The following is a 23767-nucleotide window of genomic DNA, read 5'->3' as shown; positions in this document are numbered from 1 at the left end:
GGACGATCGGGATTTTCACCCTTGCCGGGCTGCCGCTGTCGGGATTTGTTCGGCGGTTCAAATCCCGACATGTACTACATACGATACGTACTACACCCCTCCATACGCATTCAATAGGGCCAAACCAAAGTCAGTGATCTTGACATGACCTACAGTGGTCAGCAAAATGTTTTCCAATTTTATGTCCCGATGAATTATTCCTCTTGAGTGCATAAACTGCAATCCACAAACCAGTTCAGCAGCTATAAATGTTATTGTGGTGAGGTCCATTCTGATGTCTCATTCATGAAATTGAACAGATCTCCAGCCAGTTCCATTACACAGTATAGATAGCTCTCTGGGCTTTATTCAGAGGCGGTCGTACGGCCTACGACCGCACGGCCGCCTCGATGTTTGTCTAGTGCGCATGCGCAGGAGGGAGCCGGCTCCTTCGTGCGCATGCGTGAGACCCGCTACGACCGACAATGCCGGCCGTAGCAGGTCTCTTTCCAAAGGGGGCGAGCTGTCGATGTTGATTGACAGCTCGCCCCGTCTGGAAGGCGGGCCGGGGGGGTGGCAGCCCAAACGGAGGCGTTCCCATGGGAACGCCTGCCATTTCGGGGAGGCCCCACTGACATCACTAGTGATGTCAGTGGAGAGCTTCCGGCTCTGACAGAGCCAGAAGCTCTCCAGGGCTTACGACAAGTGAGACCCTACCCTAGGGTGATGGTCAATGACGATCGCGACCATCACCCTAGCGGTCATTAGAGCTGTGGGTGTTAACCCACAGCCTAACGACCGAAACAGAGGCGGCCGGTCAAAATGCAAGCGGCCGCCCAGTTTCTGAGCCACCGCTTGCATCATCCGACCGCCTCTGAATGAGGCCCTCTGTGTGGAAGGCTGCATAACCATAGATCAGCAAAATGCTCTCATGTGCCAATTCAAGGACCTGACACTCTACCAAACTGTCGGCATATTCAATTAGTGCTCTTTTCCTTAAGATTTTAACTGCTACTTATTCCCTACGAATAGCATCAGTTGTCAGCATAACTTTGCCATAAGCTCCCTCTCCAAGTATTGAGTGGAAAGTAAATGTTTCCACTATTAGAGGGACAGTCTTTGAGCCTAATTCAGCAGTGCACGCTAGTGCACTGCTGAACGCAGATTCCTGATGTCCGGGAATCTGCGCAGGCACAAAACCCGTTCTGCGCATCTGGTAGCAGACTGCCAGTGACTGACATTTTTAAGCCTTAGGACACTGTACACTCACTTCTAGGTGTCTCATGAGGAAGTGGCCACTGTGGTAGTGGTCTCTTTAAATGCTCCACAATTATTTGAATCTGTATATTGTCCCATCTTCTAGGCCATGATAAAATTGCTTGGGGCGGACCCTATATACCTAAGTTTGTTTAAATTTCTGTGCTCCAATCAAATGGGCTGCTTTCGAATAGACAGTCCCTTTCATCTACCGTATACACTGACACAAACAGAGTGCTCTCTGTCTCAAGCACTGTTTACAATTGCAAACAAACCTCTGGCTTGTCAGTTAAGAATGCATTTGGGCATCAGAGGTCTACGCTTCTGTCAGAGAGTAGACACTGTCACTCTTTATTCTCTTTCTGTCTGATTCTGATACCCTCTGGCTAACATGCTCCAGGTGGTCTAACAATTTGGCCCCTTTTCAGGACTTTCTATTAACCAGGATAAATCCTACATCCACTCTCTGAGGGGTCCCTTCAACTCCCTCTTCAAATTTGCCTTTTCAATAGGTGTCCCACTTTACATTCTTAGGAATTTAGTTTACCAATAGTTGTATGTTGGACTGAACGTTCATCCAGAATTGAGATATTTTAAAATTAGGATTCAGGTTTGGTATATGTTTCCCAGTAACTGATGGGGAGAGTATTTCTCAAATTTATCCCTCTGGGTTTTCCATAAGCTATGTTTCATCTGGACCAAGGGCCTGATTCAGAGGTGCTCGCAAAAAGCGAGTGCTCGCTCTGAATCAGGGCGGGCGCTGGTTATTTTAGTTGCGGCCTCCTGGCCGCTCGCATAGCTGTGGGTGACCACCCACAGCTATTACAAGCGGCCAGGATGATGCGGCCATGCAAGCGGCCATGCTGTTATAATGTGAAAACTAGTGTACAAAAATGGGGTGTTTGATTCTGCACAGGACTTTTATCTTCAAGTAGGATAGAAAAATAATTTTAGTCTGACAATTGGTGATGGGGTGCTCCCTAGAGTTAAGTTCCATATTTACTAGTGGATTTCTTCCAAGAGGGCAGAAGGAAAAGAAACAGGAAAATAAACTATATTGGGGGCACAGTTGAGAATGAATCAATGAAAATATAACTTTTTGTATTAGATATATGATTAAAAGATGAACATATTCAACATACAAGGGTAGGGGGACTCTGAATCTAGTCTATTTTGTGTAGGCTTACATTTCGAAAGAGTGATATGGGGCCTCTACAGGATAAGGAATGGGGGGATGCAGGGGAGAAGCAAAGTGTTCTTTCACCTGGGGTATAGACTCAATTTGAACCTCCACCCCACTCACACAACCCTATCAAAAAACATTTGTTCTTAAAGAGAGTAAGAAATGGTAAATGTCCCTAATTGCCTTCAATACCCCTCAACATGCCCATGTGCGCAAACATCCCCACCTAACAATATGTTCACAGAAATCATCAACACAGCTCTAACACTAGTTTGCAGGAATCTATGACCTGCAAACTGGATTTGTTCTAGGGAATAGGATTGCCACCTAGCAACAGCATGTGGGTTAGGCAGCAAGCTTCCTGAAAAACACTGAGGTAAAGTGAAAGAATTTTCACTTCCGCTGCCTGTAAATAATGCGGCGCGCGCACCCGTGGGTCACGTGCTCGCTCATGTCACGTGCACGCCCGCTTGAGCCTCGAATTAAATTTTTTTTGGAAGCTCGCTGGTGACAATTGAGTACCCAGATTGTAATGGTGTGGGAGAAGGTAAACCTGTATACCTGGTACCTTATGCCTTTGTTTAACGTTTTGACCTTAGTTTGAAAGGGAAAATAAAAAGGATGAAACCGTAAATGCTTCACAACAAGAACGATTTTTATTGAACTGTAACTGATGATTTCCTAGGAGGAAAAATGGTTTGAACAGTGGATTCTGGACTAGACGGGGAACAGCTGTTCCAAACTTAGGCAGGAAATCTTGTCCGGAGTCCCGGGTTACTTCTGTTCTTTATTGGTTGTTGCTTGAGGCTTCTTTGGGTCCCTTGCTGCGCCTTAAGGACGAGAAAGGTAAGGTTAATCGACGTCAAGTGAGAGTCTCCAGAGGAAATAACAGACCTAGCAAAGGAGAGTAAGAAAAAAAAAATTGGGAGGGTAGGGTGGGAGCTGTTACTAGGTGGCAATCCTATTCCCTAGAACAAATCCAGTTTGCAGGTCATAGATTCCTGTAAACTATTGTTTTGTTCTTCGGGAGGCTTGCCACTTAGCAACAGCATGTGGGTAGACTACAACATACCTGGTGGTTGCTCTGAGAAACTCGATCTTTTGTAGATCAATTGGTCTCCAATAGTGCTTTGCAAAGTACGGGCCGAGGCCCACCTTGCTGCTATTATGATTGAGTGTAGGGGCATTCCTTTTTCTGCTGCTCTTGTTGCGGCAGCTCCCCTTAAGTAATGACTTTTGAAGTGGTCAGTGTCTATCCCAGCTTCCCTCATGGATGTTACAATCCATCCTCTAATAGTAGAGGATCTTGCTGGGCGAAATGGTTTCCTGCAAGTGATGAATAGCTGTGTGATATTATCCCTTATTGGTGCTGTGAGGGCCAAGTAAGATGATAAGCATGAAACCACGCACAGGTTAGGTTCTGAAGTGTCATGTATCAAATCGAATTCGACTATTGGGCTATTGAATGAAGATGTTTTTGTATGACCTTTAAGAATGATATGGTACCCTGTAGGAGTCCGTGATAACCATGGGTCTGAAGTATGTATAAGGGTTAATTCGACCCCTCTGGCTGCTATTGCTAAAGCTAGCAAGGATGCCAACTTGTGGGATAACAGGGTAATGTTGTTCTCTGTCTCCCAAGAGGCTAGGGCAGAGAGGAACGGTTTGATATCCCAGGTATTCGATATCCCAGAGTACTTAGGTTGTATGGGCCTGGAGAGACAGATACCCCTTAACAGACATAGGTAAAGTTTATTATCTGTTAGGCTTGGGATCATGATGGCTAAGGCAGAACCATATGACTTTATGGTGGCCGATGCTAGGCCTAATTGGTATTTAGAGGCTAAGAAGTCTAAGGCTAAATGTAGTAGAGAGGATTGGTCAGAAAAAGACCCTTGGGACCGCCAGAAGTCAAATTCGTTAATTATTGCTGCATACCTGGCTCTAGTTTGGGGTCTTAAGGATGCATTGATTAGGGCTCTTATGGGGGATGCTAGGGCAGGATCTGTTAGCAACCTAGTAATATTGCCATCCACATGCACTGGGGAAGTGGTTGCAGAATGTCTGGGGTTCCCTGGAATCAGTCCTTGGATAACCCCAGGGGAATCTTGGGTCCTATGCGTAATTGGCTTATCAGGGAGAACCATACCCTGGATGGCCATACTGGATATACTACCACAATACTGGGTACTCGCTCCTCTCTGATTTTCTGTAGGACTTTCAAAAGGAGGGCAGGGGGTGGGAAGGCATAGGGGTGAGACAGGTCTGTCCAAGGGAAGGACATCGCATCCATTCTTCATACCCCTTTTGTCCATATTCTGGATACGAAACATGGAACTTGGGCATTTGTGGGGCTGGCGAAGAGGTCTATTTCTAGGTTTCCGAATGTTTGGATTATTTTTAGGAAGACCTGGTTTGTCAATGCTGCGGATCCCAGGGAGATTCTTTCTCGGGATACTGAGTCTGCAAGTTTGTTGAGCTCTCCTGGAATGTAGGTTGCCAGTAAAATGATGTCCCTTTGGACTGCCCAATCCCAGATCTCTAATGCTTCTTTGCATAGGGATAGTGATTTGGTACCCCCCATTCTGTTTATGTATGACACCACGGTCGTATTGTCCAGGCATAGCTGGATGCAGACCCTTCTTGTGTGCTCGGGAACTAGGGCTTTTAGAGCAAATTTTGCTGCGCATAATTCTAGTACGTTTATGAAGAGACTGGATTCTTGGGGAGACCAGGTGCCCCTGACTGCTTTCTCTTGAGAGAAACCTCCCCAACCTTTTAGTGATGCATCTTTTGTGATCATCATATGGGGTGTTGTGTCTAAGAGTGGATGAGGAGGAGGTACAGGGAGACTGTTCCACTTCAACAGTTCTGTTTTTACTCTTCTGGAGAGGAAAATGGTGTCCATCCAGGAATAGTGGGCGTGAAGTAGAGATCTTAGGAGCATTTGTAGCTCTCTGCATGACAAGGGCACATGTCTGAAACCAGGGGACATAGCAATCATTTTTCCAATAATCCTTGCTAAGGAGCGGAGGGATAATCTGCGCTTCTGGGAAATACTTTGTATGTACTCTTTCGTATCTAGCCATTTTTCTAGAGGGACTACAAGGAAAAAGAATGGGTATCTAGATCGAAACCGAGGAATGTTATGTTCCGGGTCGGAGTTTACACTGACTTTTGAGTGTTTATTATGAATCCCAGGTCTGTTAGTAGGGAAAGGGTCAAGTCTTTGTGTCTTAGTAGGGTGTCGTGGTCTGAGTGTACCAGTAGTATGTCGTCTAGGTAAATGATACATTGAATGGTTTGCTGATGCAAGTGGGACACTAAGGCTTTCATGAGCCTTGTAAAAGTGTAAGGAGCGGAAGAGAAGCCAAACACCATAACTGTCCATTGGAATAAGGTGTCTCTCCCAAAAAATCTGAGGAGACGCCTGTGATTCGGATGAACTGATATGGAATGGAAAGCTTCTTTCAGGTCTATCTTTACGCATAAGCAGTCTTTTGTGAGGATGTAAGGAATGTCTGGAATACCTTCCATGCGAAAGTGTTTTGGTTTCAAATATTGATTTAAAGCTTTGACATTTAATACTGATCTTATAGAGCCGTCTTGCTTTATTATGGGAAATAAGTGGCTTATCCAGCCTTTTGCCGTCTGGTCTGCCAATTCTATTTTTCCCTGTGGGAGAGCTGTAGTCAGTACCTCGTCTAACTGAGGGCTGCAATTCCTTGGACAAGGAATATGACCCGCTTGGTGTGGAAAACGAATTAGAGGGAGGTTTTACCCTGAATGGATTGTTTTCAGCAACCACTTGTCTGTGGTAATCTTCTGCCACTCTAGATATGATTGTTTGAGAAAAGTCTCGAGAAGGGAAAGTGGGTGAACTTACCGTAGTTACGGCCTCTCTTGGCTTTGTTCCAAGTGTTAGAGTACGATCCTCTTGGGGCATCGTTGGATCGGTGCACAAAGCCTCCTCTCTGGGCTCTTCTTGTGCCTTGGAAGTCTTGGGTCGAACCTCTGGCTCGCGAAGTCTGACCCCCTTGAAGAAAGGGCCTCTTGAAGGGCTCATTTACTTTTTTGAGGTCTGAGAAGGACTTCCTTGCCTTATGTCTTATTTTAACCTCTATAAACTGAGGGCCGAAGAGGTCTGCGTCAGTAAGGTTAGGGAATTCTAATGATTTAGGCGCTAGGTCTGCGAGTCCTGCGCCAGTAAGCTATCTGGACCTGCGAGTGTTGGTGATGTAGTTAAATGTCTGGCCTATTAATATGAGTGTTGCTCTGCTAATGGCCTTAAGGAGAGCAAGCTTGGATGCCACAAGAGATTCCAGAGAGACGCTGGATTCCCCTTCTCTCTCTGCTTTATCTAATACAAACAGCAGTGGGCCAGCTGCGTCGGCTATCTTATATTGAATTTTTCTCATGGTACGGTCTGTGGAATCATTGTGCCTCTTCTCTCCCACTATGGAGGCTTGGGCAGGGTCAATATTGGGAGCGAACATTGACGGTACGTCTGGTTGACCCGTGTAGGATCGTAACACCAACTCATCTTCTTTGACCAATGCCGCTCTAAATGCCAACTGGGCAAATTTTTGGACCTCGGAGTTACTTTTTAAGGACCAGTGTGTGGAATATAATTTAGTGGGCGGTGTTTTTCCCACTAAAGCAACCCTGGCCATCTGAATCTCGCTATATTCACCACGTTTGGATGAGGTGGAGGTTCTGGTAATTTCCTCTGATTCCTAGTCTACCGAGGAAAAGTGGCCACGGTCCCTATGGGAAGAGTGCGACTGTCTGTCAGGTGACCCCACATGCTGAGAGCGGGAACCTATGTGCTGCTGGCTACGGGCAGAGGTATCTTGCCAGCTAAGGTGATGTGCTTGCTCCGAGCACTATGCCGTTGTCTGCTAGGGACAATTCCAAGGAATGGGGGAATGACACCTGAACAGGTCTCCCTGGGGCTAAACTTATTTTTATTTTTACCTGTTTTCTTATGGATTGGTGAGTTCCCTGAACAGGGAGGTGACTTGTCACAGTGCTGAGGAGATTTTTCTTCCTCAGAGTCAGAAGAATCAGAAGTGTCAAAACTTCTGACAGGAAAAGTTTTTTTCTTTTTAATATTAATATCCTCTGAAGAGGATGAAGTAGAGGGGGAAGCGCTTGCCCTTTTGAGGGCTCTTTTCCCCTTATAACTGCTAGCCATGGAGGACGTTTGTAGTGAGTCGGTCACAGAAACAGATAGTGTGTCCTCCATGTCAGCGCTGACAGAAAAAAAATCTAAATTTGCGGCTCAGGTGCGCGCTCACATGACCGCGGGCGTGCACGTGACATGAGCGTGCACGTGGCCCACGGGCGCGCGCGCACGCCGCATTATGCACAGGCAGAGGAAGTGAAAATTTTTTCACTTTCCTCTACCTCAGCATTTTTTGGGAGGCTTGCTGCCTAACCCACATGCTGTTGCTAGGTGGCAAGCCTCCCGAAGAACAAAACCTCTGCTGTGTCGCAAGTCTTCAAAAGACTGTTCATGTTCATGCCGCATCAACAGCCGCTGTGGAGGGGACTGTTAAACTGGGAGGGAAAAAAAGTTGTAAATGGCCATCATGCACCTCAAACCTCCCCACATGCCCTTTACATATACAGCATGTGATACTGAGGGAAAGTAAAGGATTTAAAAGTTCTTTCCTGAACTAGGGCTGTAAATCCATCCATGCCGCCACAAAACTTCTGTAGCACATATGCAGTGCGGCCTGACAGATCATTATTAAGCAGTCCAGGGAATGTGTAGCTGTATACTAAACAGTTTGGGTACCCTTTAGAACTGGTCAGCCTGATTACATCTGCGCGTTGTACATTGCACCTCCTATCACATAGTGCCCCTGCCACACTGCTCAAATCTGCCGGCTTTGCCAAGACTTTGAGAAAGGATTTTTGTTGAGTTGTGGGGGATGCTTGTGATATATTCCATTTAAAATGTGTGCCAATCGCGCAAGAAAGTTTGAAAAACGCAGGCATGTTGGACCGTTTAAACTAGGGATGTGCGCCGGACCATTTTTGCCGGATTTGGATTTGGTTCTAATTCGTCGTCCGGCTTTGGATTTGGATTTGGATTTGCCAAACTACAGTGACTGGCTTTGGATTTGGATTTGGATTTTTTCACAAAAATTGACAAAAAAAGCTAAAATCACATAAATTGGTCTTTTTTTCTTCCTAGAGTATTATTAACCTCAATAACATTAATTTCCAGTCAATTTAGAACACCTCACACCTTATAATATTGTTTTCAACATTATTGGCCAAAGGTTGCAGTGAGCTGACTGGTTACTAAGCGACAAAGCAGCGGCACAACGACACAGACACTACAGTATAAAGCACATCTATGACACATTGCCACACAGCAGTGGCAGAAATGAAAAGTAGTGCACCCACCCAGTGGGGTACGGCCAGCAGAATCACAGTACTTGTTTACTCAGGGCTACAGCCCTATGAGTCACAGTGCACAATCTTATACACATTACACCGCACATAGTGCCCCTGATTTACATTACACCATAAAGTAGTGTCTCTTATTTATGTTACGACACACAGTAGTGCCCCATTTACACAATGCCAACAGCATTGCCCCTTTTAAACAATGCCCACAGTAGTGACCCTTTTACACAATGCCCACAGTAGTGCCCCTATTACACAATGCCCACAGTAGTGACCCTTTACACAATGCCCACAGTAGTGACCCTTATACACAAAGCCCACAGTAGTAATGCCCCTTATACAATGCCCACAGCAATAGTGTCCCTTACACAATGCCCCCAGCAGTGGTGTGCCTTACACAATGCCCCCAGCAGTGGTGTCCCTTACACAATGTCCCCAGTAGTGGTGCCCCCTATGCAGTCCCCTTAGTAGTAGTAGGGCCCCCTATGCAGTGCCCCCAGTAGTAGTATGCAGACCATTAGCAGGCCCCCCCAGTAGTATGCCCCCCATTAGCAGGCCCCCAGTAGTATGCCCCCCAGTAGTATGCCCCCCAGTAGTATGACCCCATAAGCAGGCCCCCAGTAGTATGCCCCCCCAGTAGTATGCCCCCCATTAGCAGGCCCCCCAGTAGTATGCTCTCCCAGTAGTATGCCCCCATAAGCAGGTCCCCAGTAGTATGCCCCCCCAGTAGTATGCCCTCCAGTAGTATGCCCCCCATTAGCAGGCCTCCAGTAGTATGCCCCCCCAGTAGTATGCCCCCATAAGCAGGCCCCCAGTAGTAGGTCCCCCAGTAGTAGGCCCCCCCAGTAGCAGGCCCCTCAATTAGCAGGACCCCATACACACATTAAAAAAAAAAAAAACTTACCTGTATCCCCACTCCAGCCGCCGTCTGCTCTGCTGCCACGCGACGAGGAGGGAGCCGGAAGACGGAGCTCCTGAGTGAGCTCCAGCCGCCTCCCTCCGTGCAGCAGCCAGTGAGAGTCTGTGTGACTCTCTTTGGCTGCTGTAACAAACACACAGCTGCCGCTGGCGGGCATTGTTTAAAAGGGGTACTGCTCTTGCGAGAATCCGACATCAGGCGGCCGCCGTTCTGCCCCGAACGGGGATCCGAGTCAGGCAGGGAACACCCGAACGGGGTTTGGGTGGACTCGGATCCCCTATGTTCGGAGCGGTCCAGATTCCACAGAATCCGAACCACTCATCTCTAGTTTAAACGCTGTTTCATGGGTGTGCATAAATTAGCCATTGTGATCGCCTTCATAGCATGAGAGCTCTCTGCGTGCCAGGAGAGTTGCAGTGTTTGCGGCAGGTCAGACTTGACTTACATGCTGCATAACTGGATGATGTGCCTCAATGTTACCAACGTTTACGCTGTTGCACGTCGTCAGACAAATATAAGAAGGCAGCAGTGGGCGTCCCTTTGTTCAGCTAAGCTTTGGAAGACATTAGCATATTTTAGCAACTGCAATCCGTGAGAGAATGCAGTTGCGATTGAATAAGTGTAAATCTCGGAATCAGGCCCAAAGTGCGGAGATAAGTCCTTTTTTAGAGGATTGTCAAAGGCAGAAAGATACAATGGTGGTGAAGGGTCTCTGTCGCAGTCGGTGGCTAACAGAACTGTGAAGGATTTACAGTTTGAGATATTGATAGTGAATTTGGTATATTAAATGTATCTTTAATGACAGAGAAAAGAGGGAAATTAAAAAAAAATTCATTGAGGTATATTTAATTCCTCCACGGTACCTTGTCTCAAAGGCTGTGACATGTGTTCCTGGAGGATTGTCTGGGTTGATAAATATCTGCACAACAGGACCAGTAGCTGGAGCTAAGCTAGACTGACAGATAGCACTGCCCCAGAGAGCTAAAGTGTGAAAAACTGTTGAGTGCTGTAAGTTACATCCGCCTCTCACTGCCAGTGATGTCATCTAACTGCTCCCTATTTAGCAGTATGTCCTAGCCTCAGTGCTTGGTTATTCCTGTAAGCTCCTGGTAAACCAGTACCTCATTGTATCCTATGTCTGTTCAGTCCTGCTGAGTACTAATTTCTACCTATGTATTGACCCACTCACTGGATTTCACTGACACTTCACCTCAGCATCATTGTGTATCAACTTCTGCCTGTGTTTAGACCTCCTCCAGGTTTTCCCTTGAACCGTGCCTTGCCTCATATGAGTTTCCATGTGTATCGACTTCTGCTTGTGTCCTGATCTCTTTGGGAATCATTCCAGTCTACACAATGGGGGAGATGTATTATAGTGGCTTGTACCGTGCCGCTATAACTCTTCCTGCTTCACCTCTTACCGAGGAGAAGCAGGAAGCAGTACCGATGAGATGTATTAACACAGGGCTGTATCAAGACATTTTTGTACCCCCCCATCAGAGCTGTAACTAAACATTATTGTGCCCTGTGGCAGAAAGAGCATTGGTGTATGTAGTTACGGCAGGGAAAGTAAGTGTTGATTGGTAGTAAATTTTATTTAGTTTTTTTAATCCAGAGCAAATTTATGAGGGAGGAGGGAAGAGCATGGGTGAACAATATGTCCCATGTTTTGCCCACAAAATCAACTTGGTGGTTCAGAACATTTTTTTAAATTAAAGGGGCATGTAGGAGATGCTGTCTGTGGCCATAAACATTTCTGGACATTTTTGGCATTCAGCACATTCAGCAACTGCATGTCAAAGATTGCAGCAGCTGTGGCAGGTCAACTTCCAATGTGGCACATCAGGAAACAAATGTTTTTATTATTCAAGATGTCTGAGGGAGTTGGAGTATGTATGTAGTTGAGGTCAGGGAAAGGAAGATTGATTAGTAGTAAACTTAACTTAATTTTTTGATTCCGAAGCAAATTTATGAGGGAGGCATTTACAAAAGATATTTAAGTCATTCACATCAGTCCTTGCCCCAGAAGAATCCTTGAGCCCTATGTCTGCTGCTGCTGGGAGTGAATTTTCATCTCAGAAGGGGACCAGGAAGAATACTACTGTAGTAATACTTTTAAAAAAAAACAATTGACTGTTAAACAATAATTTGCAAGAGGGGGCAAGCATGACACAGTCACGTAGTTGTACAGTGAATCACTGACGCCATAACATCTATGCTGGTATTAGATGTGCGTCCAATATCTGCCAAAAATGTAGTGGGTTTTAGACAGTTAATTGGAGTCCTGTGTCCCCACTACCAAATCCCATCTAGATTCCACTTCACTAGAAAAAGCAATTCCCAACCTGGCAGCAACCCCTTGATGAACAACACACCACCCCTTTATAAACAACAAAGCACCCCTGCGGAGTGCGGACGGGCCACCTGCAGAGTCACAAATACGTGGATGATAAACTGCGGTCTGGCTGGCAGTGTCACCGAACAATAGCGTAGCTACTAGCTACAGTAGCACACACACACAGAAAAATCAAAACAGATCTTTTTTTTTGTAGAATGATAATTTTATTTAGCTTTTATTTTTTTAACACTGGGGAAGAGCATCCCTGGACAAGGCAACAGCCCCTTGATGAACACCACAGCACTCTTTTATGAACAACAAAGCGCCCCTGCAGAGCAGCGGAGTGCAGACGGGCCACCTGCAGTGCCAAAAATAAGTAGATGATAAACGGCGGTCTGGCTGGCAGTGTCACCGAACAATAATAGTGGAATAATAATTGTATTTAACTTTTATTTTTTTTAACACTGGGGAAGAGCACAACCGGATTGATAGAGCACCCCTGTGTACTGCAGCCCTAGCCCTTTGATGGACAGGAAAAGACAGCAGCGCCCCCTTTATGTACTGCAGCGCCTTTATGGACAACACAGCAGCACCCCTTTATGTACTGCAGCCCCCCTTTATGTACTGCAGTCCCTTTATGGACAACACAGCAGCACCCCTTTATGTACTGCAGCCCTCCTTTATGTAATGCATCCCTGCACCCTTAAACAACAGCAGCACAGACCCCCCAGCCCGATAACACTGCACCCTTGAATAACAGCAGCACAGATAGCACGTCTGTTCTGCACACTCTCTACAGCCAGAGTGAATATGGCGCTGATCACCGGGACCTTTATAGAATCCAAAACCCGCGGGAGGATGAAGTTTTGCCTCGTTTTTGGATCCGAGTCAGGCAGGAAAACCCAGGTTGGACTCTGATCTGAGCTCGCATTGCAAAGTTCAGGTGGGTCCGGTTCTCTGAGAACCGGACCCACTCATCTCTAATTATTATGCAGTATAACTCACCAGCTATAGATGTAGGGGAGCGCATGTGAAGCTACAGCAGGATTTGCCCATCAGAACAGTCGTGCACAAGCCTGGACATGGCAGTGTAGATCACTGACTGAAGTTATAGAAAGAGTCCTGCTTGTAGTGTATGTACCCTACGACAGCAGCTAAACTCATTGGAAAGGGTACTCCAAGTGTGCTGGTAACACTGCACCTGGGTTGGGAATCCGTGGCTGTGTTTAGAGCCGGATTAAGGCTCCAGGGGAGCATGGGGCAGTTAAGACAAAGAGGCCCCTATGGCATACTTGCTGACATTCAGCTCCCTCCTTCCGGGAGGGAGATGAATGCTTGCATACAGGGTGGGGCATGGCCAAGCAATGACTCCATATTGGAGTCCACACGATCTCAAAATCTAGGCCCCGTCCCCTCTTCACAATGTTAAAATGAAAGGCACTGTGAAGCAGGAGGCGGGGCCATGATGACGCTATTCTGAGGGAATTGCGTCATCCCCTACCCCCCCCAGCTGCAGGGGCTTCTATTAGTAGTATGGGAGAGTAGGCATTACGATTGCAATCATTAGCATATTTTTGCAGTGAGACTGCGTGCGCAATCGCTACTCCTGAGATTTGATGTAAAAATTAATAGAATAATACAAAGAAGATATTTATAACTTATAAACATCTTCTTTGTTTATTGTAATCAGTTTTATAGTTAACACTCACCATCTTTGTGGCGCTCCCTGGAACTGCAGGGAGACAAGATATGAAGCATCAACATTGCAGCCTTACAATCTTTATAGTCAGACACGGCTTGCAGAGCTGGGGACGGGGCCACATCACGGGCAGCAAGCTGCACAGAAAGAGAGCTAATAGACGCATGCTTCTGAGTATGGGGGGTTTGCCTTGAGCACATGCAGGGTTGGATTGGGAACTTAAAGTGGCCTTGGAAAAGAATCTGAGACTGACCTCATTCAAATTTAAACTGTAGACAGCTCAAAACAGTCATAAGTTGTGCTAGCAAACAGCCAACTTGACAGCCATACAATACAGAGAGTAGCTTTGTGCCAGCCATACAGCACAAACAGCATCCCAGCCAAGTGCGTAGCTATAGTAGGTGCAGAGAGTGCAGCTGCTACGGGCACCCTCTCCCTGTACCTCCCAGCCTAGGTCTAATGACAGGCGTCAGGAATTTGACGCCTGTCAGTAGTACCTTGCCGGGATTAGACAGTCGGGAAGCCGGCGGTCGGGATTTCGTCCGTCAGCTTCCAGTAAGGACTTTTTAATAAATTTTGGCCTGTTACCCTTACCCCTCCCTCAATTTTACCTGCGTTTTTTTTTTTCTTAGAAACAATGGATAAAGCAAATTATTTATCTGATCTGACACTGCATGACTTATGATGGAATCAAGTGGAGGATTCAACTCCAGGCCAGACTGTTAACACAATCCTAATGGAGACCTGGACGCAGATTCAACATCCAGTATATGCCTGCGCACCTGTCCAATTTTGCAGCAAATCTCAGACAGTAGGTACAGAGAATGGGGCTGCTATAGGGCCTAGGCTGCCTTTGAGTGTTGCTGCAGGGCATCTGCTGCCACTGGCCCAGATGTCTTTGCCTCCATCTCTCTTCACTAACTGATTTATTAGTGAATCATAGCCTTCTTATATACCATGTTGTTTCAGAAACATTTAGGATTAGGGAGACTATATCATAAAAAAAATATATATATATATTTTTCGTTTATAATGCTTACTATATGCTAATTACAAATTATTTAATCCTGCATGCAAGCTAAGTAGGTAGATATTAGATCATTTACAATCAAAATGGATAAACTGCAAAATAATTTGTAAAGTACAGAGATCAGAGATCATTCCAGGGACTGCCGCACATTAAATTGAGCATCCTAGTGACAATACTGCACAAACAGAATTCTAGTTACCACCATACAGCAACGGCTGTATTCCGTCATCACCATACAGCGCTGACAGCATCCCAGTGACTGCCATTATGTACAGACAGCATTCTATTGAATGTCATACAGTACATTGAGCATCAAGGTGATGCCATACAGTACATCATAATGTACATAGCACCCCAGGCTTGTAGCTTGATCACTTCTGGGTGAGAAACTCATGAAATAGCACTCTGGCCATAGCCCGTGTCCAACAGACTGTGTGGAGACCAGCATGGGGGATCACCAAACTTGAGTGACCTTTGTTGCCAAATTATTGTTGCATATTGAACAAAACAAATTGCATACATCTACCAGTGAATCCTACGACCAATCCGCCATGCTGTTTTGGTGTGCATAGTTATTCTAGTCTACATCAGTATTTTAAGTTATTGTTTTCTATAGTTTAGTAAAATTAGCCAGTATTTTGGTTTAAGTTATTATACAGAGGTATGTTTTCTCATAACTTGCCACTAGTTAAAGTTATTATTCTGCAGACTAGAGTACGAGAATGCCAAATGAAGTATCCCTGAGTTGGTTTAATCACAATTCAATTTTGATTGCTGGCATCAGCGTGTGTTTATGTTAGTTTGATAAAGGGATCTTCATATGTGCACTGTGTATTTGGACGATTATGTAATATTTCCCTCAACCCATTTATGAGATAGGAGGAGTCAATTAAATGTTGATGTCTTGTTGGCTGGGACCCACTCTGTTAATCCCCAGAGGTGAATCCTCAAGCTCCCGGAAGGAGCAGCCAGAAAGTTGGCAGGTATGCATGTAGCCCTTAATGCAACTCTGCCTGTCCGCCATGGTTAGGAGAATCAAGGCTTATTCTTCAAAGGGGGCAGGACAAGTGGTGGAATTTCAGTTGGGGGGCAGAGACATTTGCACAGTACACAGTAAGTGCAGACTGTGTTATGCATCCTTTTTGAATGGCTGCACATAGGGAAGTTACACCACTGGGCAGCGTAAAAATATTATTTACAGTACAAAATAAAAACACAAAGCAGCACACTGGGAATTACTGGATAAGCTATGGCCAATCCACCCATGGTCTCAGCAATATGCCAGGGCTGACTCACATTGGGTAGGTTGGGTCACATATTTAAAAAAAAAAAACAGAAAAATAAATTGTTTACAATGGCTCCAAAACTGTCCAGCCCACCGGGAAAACTTCCTGTGAGGTCTATGGCCAATCTGCCCCTGACCACATGTGCACATTGGATATGTCATGAGACCAGGAAGTACACTACAGTGTTTACAGACTGGAGCTCAGTCAGCAACAGCAAGAGAAGACGCAGTAATGTAGATAGGAGAATCAATGGACACTGAAGATTAGTGCAGTGAGGGGAGATTTACAGTGAGTATGGGGTGAGGCAGGCTCTCAGCACTCAGACCCATCTCCATGTGTGCCTCCCCGCACATCACTGCAATACAATACAAAAAGATTTACAATACACAGAGCATTCTGGAGAATAACATACAATATAGGGAGCATTCTAGTGACTGATATACAACACATAGACAGTCTAGAGACCATTATACTATACAGGGACCATTCTAGTGAATGATATACAATACATGGAGTACTTAATGACAGATATACAATACAGGGAATATACATACATATATAGGAGACGCAGGCTAAATTTCATAAGAGCATTCACAAATAATAAGTGAATTGACATTGCAATCTAGAGTATAAATAAATGACTGTCAGTTCAGTTTATTATTTAAAATAATTAAACATATAGATCTAAATCCCATACAAAAATATTAAAACAGGCTCCAAGATATCCAATATTGACCACATCATTATTAGATTCTAAATCTCATACTACAATTATAAAATTATTAAAAAAAGGCTCCGAGACGTCCCATAACGACCACAAACTGGGGATATAGAAGATAAAAGATTACTAGAATGTTAACTCCTCAATTCGCTATAATAACTTAAAAAGGAAGATGTATCCAGTCGGCACTTAGCCGTGTTTGGCACTAGAAATCTCCTTAATTGAAATAACAACAGATGGAATATAGCCAACAACTTGATACTCAATTGTATATATCCACATTAGTTGAAAAGCAGCAACATGAGCTCATTTGTATATAAATTCATATCAGTGCTGGGTATTGCATATAAATTCAAAGAGTCAACCTCTCTATAGGCTCTAAATGGGTCACCATCTAGCACCCACGGCCTTAAGCACATACTCTGCCAGTACTTCTGCAATATTCACTCCTTGCTACTGAATCAGGAATCTCTGAGAATGCAGTTCCACTGTCCATCTGTATTTGTAACGAAATTAAAAAAAATGTAACCACTTAACTGACGATTTTTCCAGCAAATCCGGTCAGAAATTGCTGGACTGCAGAAGAGTCCGAGGAGTCAGAGGAGATCTGTTCTGCACATGTGTAGAACAAATTTCCTCTTCAAAAACACAGAGGGGCGGTGCGTTCGCATCACATATGACCATGTCAGATAAGTGGTTAATTCAGTATCCTATTGAAACAAATAATATTATTTACAAATTTATAGTATATTATAGTATATTTTATATTCCTAAATAAAACAGTATTAATTGCATAAGAATATACCTTTAATCCATCATCAGTGAAGACATGTTATACACCAAGCAAAAGTATTTCCCTCTCAATTTTTCAACCTACTCTGGGATCTTAGTCACGAGAATCAGACAGCAGGTAGCTGTGGCCTTACCGACCTACCTAAACATTCTGGCATGGATTTTCAGAAGCTTCCTATTACCCATTCTGCTACTGATAAGGTTATTCACACTGAGAAGTGGTATGCTGTCCACTGGAAGAGATACAATTATTTATTTATTTGCCAGGCTCTTAGGGGGCAATTCAATTCACAGCAATATCAGCAAAGTGCATTTGGAATGCCAAGGGAGGGTTGGGGTGCAAGAACGTCGCAGAAACCAACATCACCAATTTTCCCTCACACCCGATAGCACACTGATAAGAAATTATTTGCCCCCTTAGTATTTATGTTTCATGGATTTTGTGCAGACATTTTCATTTAACAGTTAAGAAGAAATCAGAAACTGGTATGAGTCACCATTCAATAGCATCCTTTATGAGCTTACTGAAGAACCCAAACCACTCATCAAGCAGATCATTCAGGCTTCCTATTCTGGAAGTTGAATTCAAAGTGAGTAAAGAACATTTCAGTCAGTGATGTGTATATAGTAAACAGTTTGTCAACAAATTTGAAGGGGCCGAGAAATCAGTTTATTAATGAAAGTTTGTCTTGATCAAGTAGCTGAGATTTTGTATTAATATGATGTTTTTTCTTATTTTCTTTCTATACTATAAAACCGAAAACAATATATTTTTTAATGAATTTAAACTAAAAAATTTGGTAAATGCAGAGTCGGGCAACTTGAAACTGATTTTCAATAATGTTAGTCCATGACCATTCCCATGTTAGTCCATGACCACTTATTTTCACTACCTTCTGAAAGGTGCAATACATATTTTACCAGAACCATATTTTTACCATTATCAACATCGCCTACCTGCCATGGAACTAAACTTATTTTGAAAGTGCCTCTCAATTCACAGATTTTGAGCGTAAAGGGCTTGGCAGACTTTTATTGGACTAACTAATTAGCTGTATAATAGCTATTCAGAGATTTACGGTTATCCGAGGATGAACGCACATCTCCGATGTTTAGGGGTCTGCGTCTGTGCAGGAGCCATTCTGCGCATGTGCGGAACAGGTCCTGCAATCTCGCTCGCAGACCTGCACAAGCCACAGCATGAATGACATGCTGCGGCATTTGGGGGGCAGGGCAGGGCAGGGCGGGGCGATGTTCCTGGAAATGGATGCGTTTTGCATCCGTTTTCTAGGACGGACAAGGCCAAAGTCTGCCATCGCGACCATTGATGTTTCCGATGTCTCTGTCGCAGTGCTGGGATCGCAAATGCAGCAAGGAGGTGTCTTGTGTGCGGCTGTGTAACTCCGTCCATTTCTGAATCAGGCCCTTTGTGCGCACACTGTTATCATGGACAGACTATGACAGCAGGAAACCCCTGTTTGGTCGAATCTGATACGACCACGGCCTACGACATCTACATTGTTGTGTGTCCAATATCCACAATGCAACCAATTCATAATGGCTGTGTCGTTGAGTGCTATACAGTAGAGTGAAATGATACCTTTGTCGTACTAGTACACAGTAGTAGTCACACTCTATTGTTATATACAGTTCTACTGTATTCCCAAGTGTTGTAAATTGGACTACCTAAGAAACCATCGGCCATCTGAGTAACCCTGAGGTCACTCAGATTGGCCCTCACAGCTCTGTAGTTGAGGCCAGGAAGTCTGTATCGAAAAATGCAGACCCTCGCCTCGGCACTCCCAGTAAACGTGGGCAACACTCCCCCTTTTTTGGTAACACGGACCAGCACCGTCCCCACTCCACCTTCAAACAACCTGTCAGGGGTCATACACAGACACCCCACCATTGGAGGTGTACGCAAAATATCATGAGTGTACAAATTTCGACTGTTGGTGGCCAGATACTACAGTTGAGACAAAATATCAGCGCTGTCAGGGCATGGAACCGCACTTCCGCCCTCACTCGATGTTACATCCGGGTCCTTTAGCTGAATGGGAAATAGGATCAACCCTAACTAAATACTTTCTGATGGTGACCTGTCTAGAGCATATAGAGTAGAGATGTCGGCTCTTTGAATTTATATACAACACCCAGCACTAATATAAATTTATATAATGAATGAACCCATGCTGCTGCTTTTCAACTAATGTGAATATATACAATTAAGTATCAAGTTGCCGGTTGTATTCCATCTGTTCTCTTTTCAATTAAAGAGACCTGAAGTGTTTATGACTGCTAGAGCCAAACACAGCTAAGTGCCGGATAGATACATCTTTCAGTAGTGAATTGAGGAATAAGCATACCAGTAATCTTTTGTCTCTTACAGTATATGCCTAATCAGGTGTCACTATTGAATGTCTTGGGGTATATTTACTAAAAGTCGATTTTAGTCAATGTTGGGGCGATTTTGTGTTTCAGGGTCTAACTCACGCATTTACCAACAGATGATTTTTTGACATTGTTTAAAAAAATTATGTCAAAAATCATCGGTTAGTAAATGTATGATTTAAATCGACTAAAATTGACCTTTAGTAAATATAACCTTGGAGTCTATTTTAATATGATTATGTTTTATGAATGCTGTTTGTGTTTTAGAATCTAATGGTGATTTATATGTTTAATTATTTAAAATAATAAACTGACTGTCATTAATTTATACTCTATATTGATGTTAATTTACTTATCATTTGTGTATTCTTTTGTGAGATTTAGCTTGTGCATTCTTTGTGTGTGTTTATGCTCCATGTATTATATAACAATTACTAGAATGGTCCCTGTATTGTACATCAGTCACTAGATGACTGTCAGGATGCGGCCTGGGATCGGCCGCTACTCACCGCTGCATCGGCGTCCTTGAGCTTAGATGTTCAGTTGCCAGGGGTGGAGGTGAGTGTTGGGCTGAGTATTCTCCCCAGGGTCTGCTAGGACTTCCGTGCGTGCATCCTGGTTTCCGTGGTGGCGGGTATAGGCACAGCCATGTTGGTCCGTATCACCTTAGTCTCTCTCAATGGTAGCCCTACGGTCACTCAGCTGATCTTCTGATCCAATGACCAACTACCTAAGGGTATTTTGTCTGACTCCAGGAACAGGAAGCTTCTTTTCAACTGCGCTTTTCCAGTGACTGTGATTACTAGCTGTTGCAGCTTTCCAAGTTCCATGTTCTCTCCTACCAGTGTTAATTCCTAGTGTCTGGATTAGCTCCTAGCTTTATACTACTTATTTCCAGTGACTCCTTCCAGTGCTTCACAGGATCAAATTCCTCAGTGATTTCTTCACTACTTGTCTTTGTGCAGAAAACTCCAGCACTAATCAGCGTCTAGTTCTCCTGTGAATATGTCAGCACCCGTCTCTGTGCTGAAACTCCACTTTAACTACTTCAGCACTAATCAGCGCCTAATTCTAATGTGTATATGTCAAAACCTGTCTCTGTGCTGAAACTGTGCCTGCGTCTGGATCACCAACATGTGTACTCAGTACAGCATCTGTGTACCGACTTCAAGTGTCATTCTCCTGTGCCTGCATCTGGATCACCAGTGTGTGTACTGACTCCTAGTGTTGCTCTTCTATACACTTCTGTGTCTGGATCATCAGAGATATTCTCTAGTGCAAGCCCTTGCTGGGATCTTCAGTGTTCTCATGTTTCCTTCATTGTAGTCCAGTGTACGAACTCACAGTATTCTTTACATTCATTATCCTGCGTATTCATTCCCGCTATTCTCTTGGTCTCCTTGTCACTCCAAGGTACCACCAGAGGGCCACAGCCTGCTCACTTGGTGCGGTGAAACCCAAATCCCAATAAGAGGGGTCACTGGTATAGACCACCAAGTAGGTTAGACTCCGCGCCTTTGGTCACCCAACACCTGGGTTTGACCAATAAAGAGGACATTATTATTGACAGCCCATCAGTTGCCTCCCAGCCACCCTAACCCCCCGGCTCAAAGTCCTCCAACTGAGGAATTCCTTGTAGCGGACTGTGACAATGTCACTAAATGGTCTATGAGTTGTATATCAGTCACTAGAATGCTCCCTGTATGGACCCCTAGACACCAACATACAGTAAGAGACTTTGGCCCATAAAGGCAGAGCCTTATATAAATAAACTAACATACATACCAGTGGCATAACTAGGGTGAATATTTACTCCATTGATCCACATAATTTATCTCACGGCTTTGATGGCTATATGCCACTTCGTTAAGGCATAGATCTCTTGGATTTTCTTGTGCTTCTGATTTTTGAGCCTTGAAAATATAATGAACAATTTCAACATGTTCCACCAGCACAGGTTGAAGTTCACTCTCCACAGAGGTCTTTATTTTCCAATTCACTTTAGCTGGACATTTTGCTTCAAGCTTTGTAATTTGAGACCACTTCACTTCCTCACAGATAAATCCAGCAGTACTGCAATTCCATCCTGCTTGCATGAAGGCATTGTTTTACATACATGAGTAATATTTTTCACAAGGCTCTCAGAATTAACTTTCTCTAAGTTTCTGCTTTGACCTGCAAAACTGTGTGATTGAGTCACATTCTCATCACTCTGAACACCCGGCAACAAGAGAGTCTCACCCTTTGAAGCCATAACTATCTTCGTAGAACTTCATACCCTCAGCTATCACTGTAAGCTGAAAGTCACTGCAAGGAATCTCATCCACTTTTCAAAGACAGACCTTTAGGGAATTTCCCAACTCCGATACTTCTGTCCCTTCTTGTACACTGGTATCGTTAATGAGGACATCTCTATGGTCCCATTGCTGCTGAAATATATAACTCTGGAAAATCTTACTTAGTTCCCGCAATTCACTGTTTGTCCGCTGCTCATCAAACAAGACACTCTGTACTGGTAGCATATCACTCTGCGTGCCAGCCTTTTCAGGATCAATCTGTAACAATTGCTGCTTGTGTTTATGTACTTCTGCCACACTGGGTTCAGCGAACACATCGGACGCCATTTTAGGTCCAGAAATCAACTTCAGAATGTCATTTAACTTCTTTTCCTCTTGTGACTTTCCCACTACCATGTGGAACTGTTTCTGAGCAATAGACAGCTGCTCTTCCAGCTGGGCAATTTTCACCATGGTGCTATCCAACTTGCTCTCAGCTTGTAGCAGATTGCTCTCTACAACTTCAAATTCAGCCACTCTCAACTTTTGTACAATTATTTCAGATTCTGCCATGTTTAATTCACATTGCAACTCCATTTTTTTGATATTCCTCTCCACTTGGAATCTTTGCAACTGGTTCTGTGTACTTAGCAGACACTTCTCAAGGTTCTCACTCTGTTCTTGCAACTTCCAAGCCCTGCCATGGGCAAGGTTAAGCTCTCTCTTCAAAGATTCAGTATGCTCTGCGGCTTTATGCAAACTTTCCTGCAGGAACACATTTCTTTACGTCAGACATTCCGAAACTGCTTTAGCTGCAACTAAATTAGAGTGAAGAGTTTGTACTTGTTCCTTACAGCTGACTTTAAGACAGACCATCTCCATCTCTTTTCCTTCACGGTCAGTTTCCCAGTGAGCGCGAGTCTGAAGTATCTGGAGATACTTATCTTTTACTTCACAAAACTTTTCAGCCAGAGAACTTTTCTCCAATTCACAGTCTTTAAGCTTTACTTGAGTGGACACAATTAAAGAGTCTTTTTCCTTTAACTCCAGAGCCAGGTCCGCCACTTCCACTTGCAAGCGCTCTGCATCACTCTGATGTCTCTGGACACATTCTTTCAACTCTTCTACTTCCTGCTTAAGTACCACACACTTTTGCTACAATTCAACAATATTTTGCTCCATTACATCATTCTTTGCTAGGAGAACATCATTCTCCTACTTTGTAACACATTTGAAAAGTTTAGCTTCCTCAAGGCGTTCAGACATAGCAGCCAATTTGAGGTCTGTCTCTTTAAGTACTTCAAATTTTTTTTATTTCTTCCTGCTCAAATGCCATTTTCAAAGAGGACAATTCACTCCATAATTTCTTTTCAGCTTGATCATGAAAATTTCTCTCATCAGCCAATTGTTCCATTAAGTCATCAACCTTCCCAGCATAATACGTATTACTTTCATTCAAAACTTTACACATAC

General features: G+C 44.2%; 1 pseudogene; it reads right to left on the bottom strand.

The window, feature by feature from the left end:
* Positions 1–3193: 3193 nt before the first annotated feature.
* On the bottom strand, positions 3194–7667 carry LOC148540446 (uncharacterized; annotated as a pseudogene).
* Between the last annotated feature and the right edge of the window lie 16100 nt (positions 7668–23767).

This window comes from Taudactylus pleione, unplaced genomic scaffold (genome assembly GCF_031769625.1).
Source record: "Taudactylus pleione unplaced genomic scaffold, aTauple2 ptg000019l, whole genome shotgun sequence".
Lineage (NCBI taxonomy): Eukaryota > Metazoa > Chordata > Amphibia > Anura > Myobatrachidae > Taudactylus > Taudactylus pleione.
This window is presented reverse-complemented; position numbering and strand designations above follow the sequence as displayed.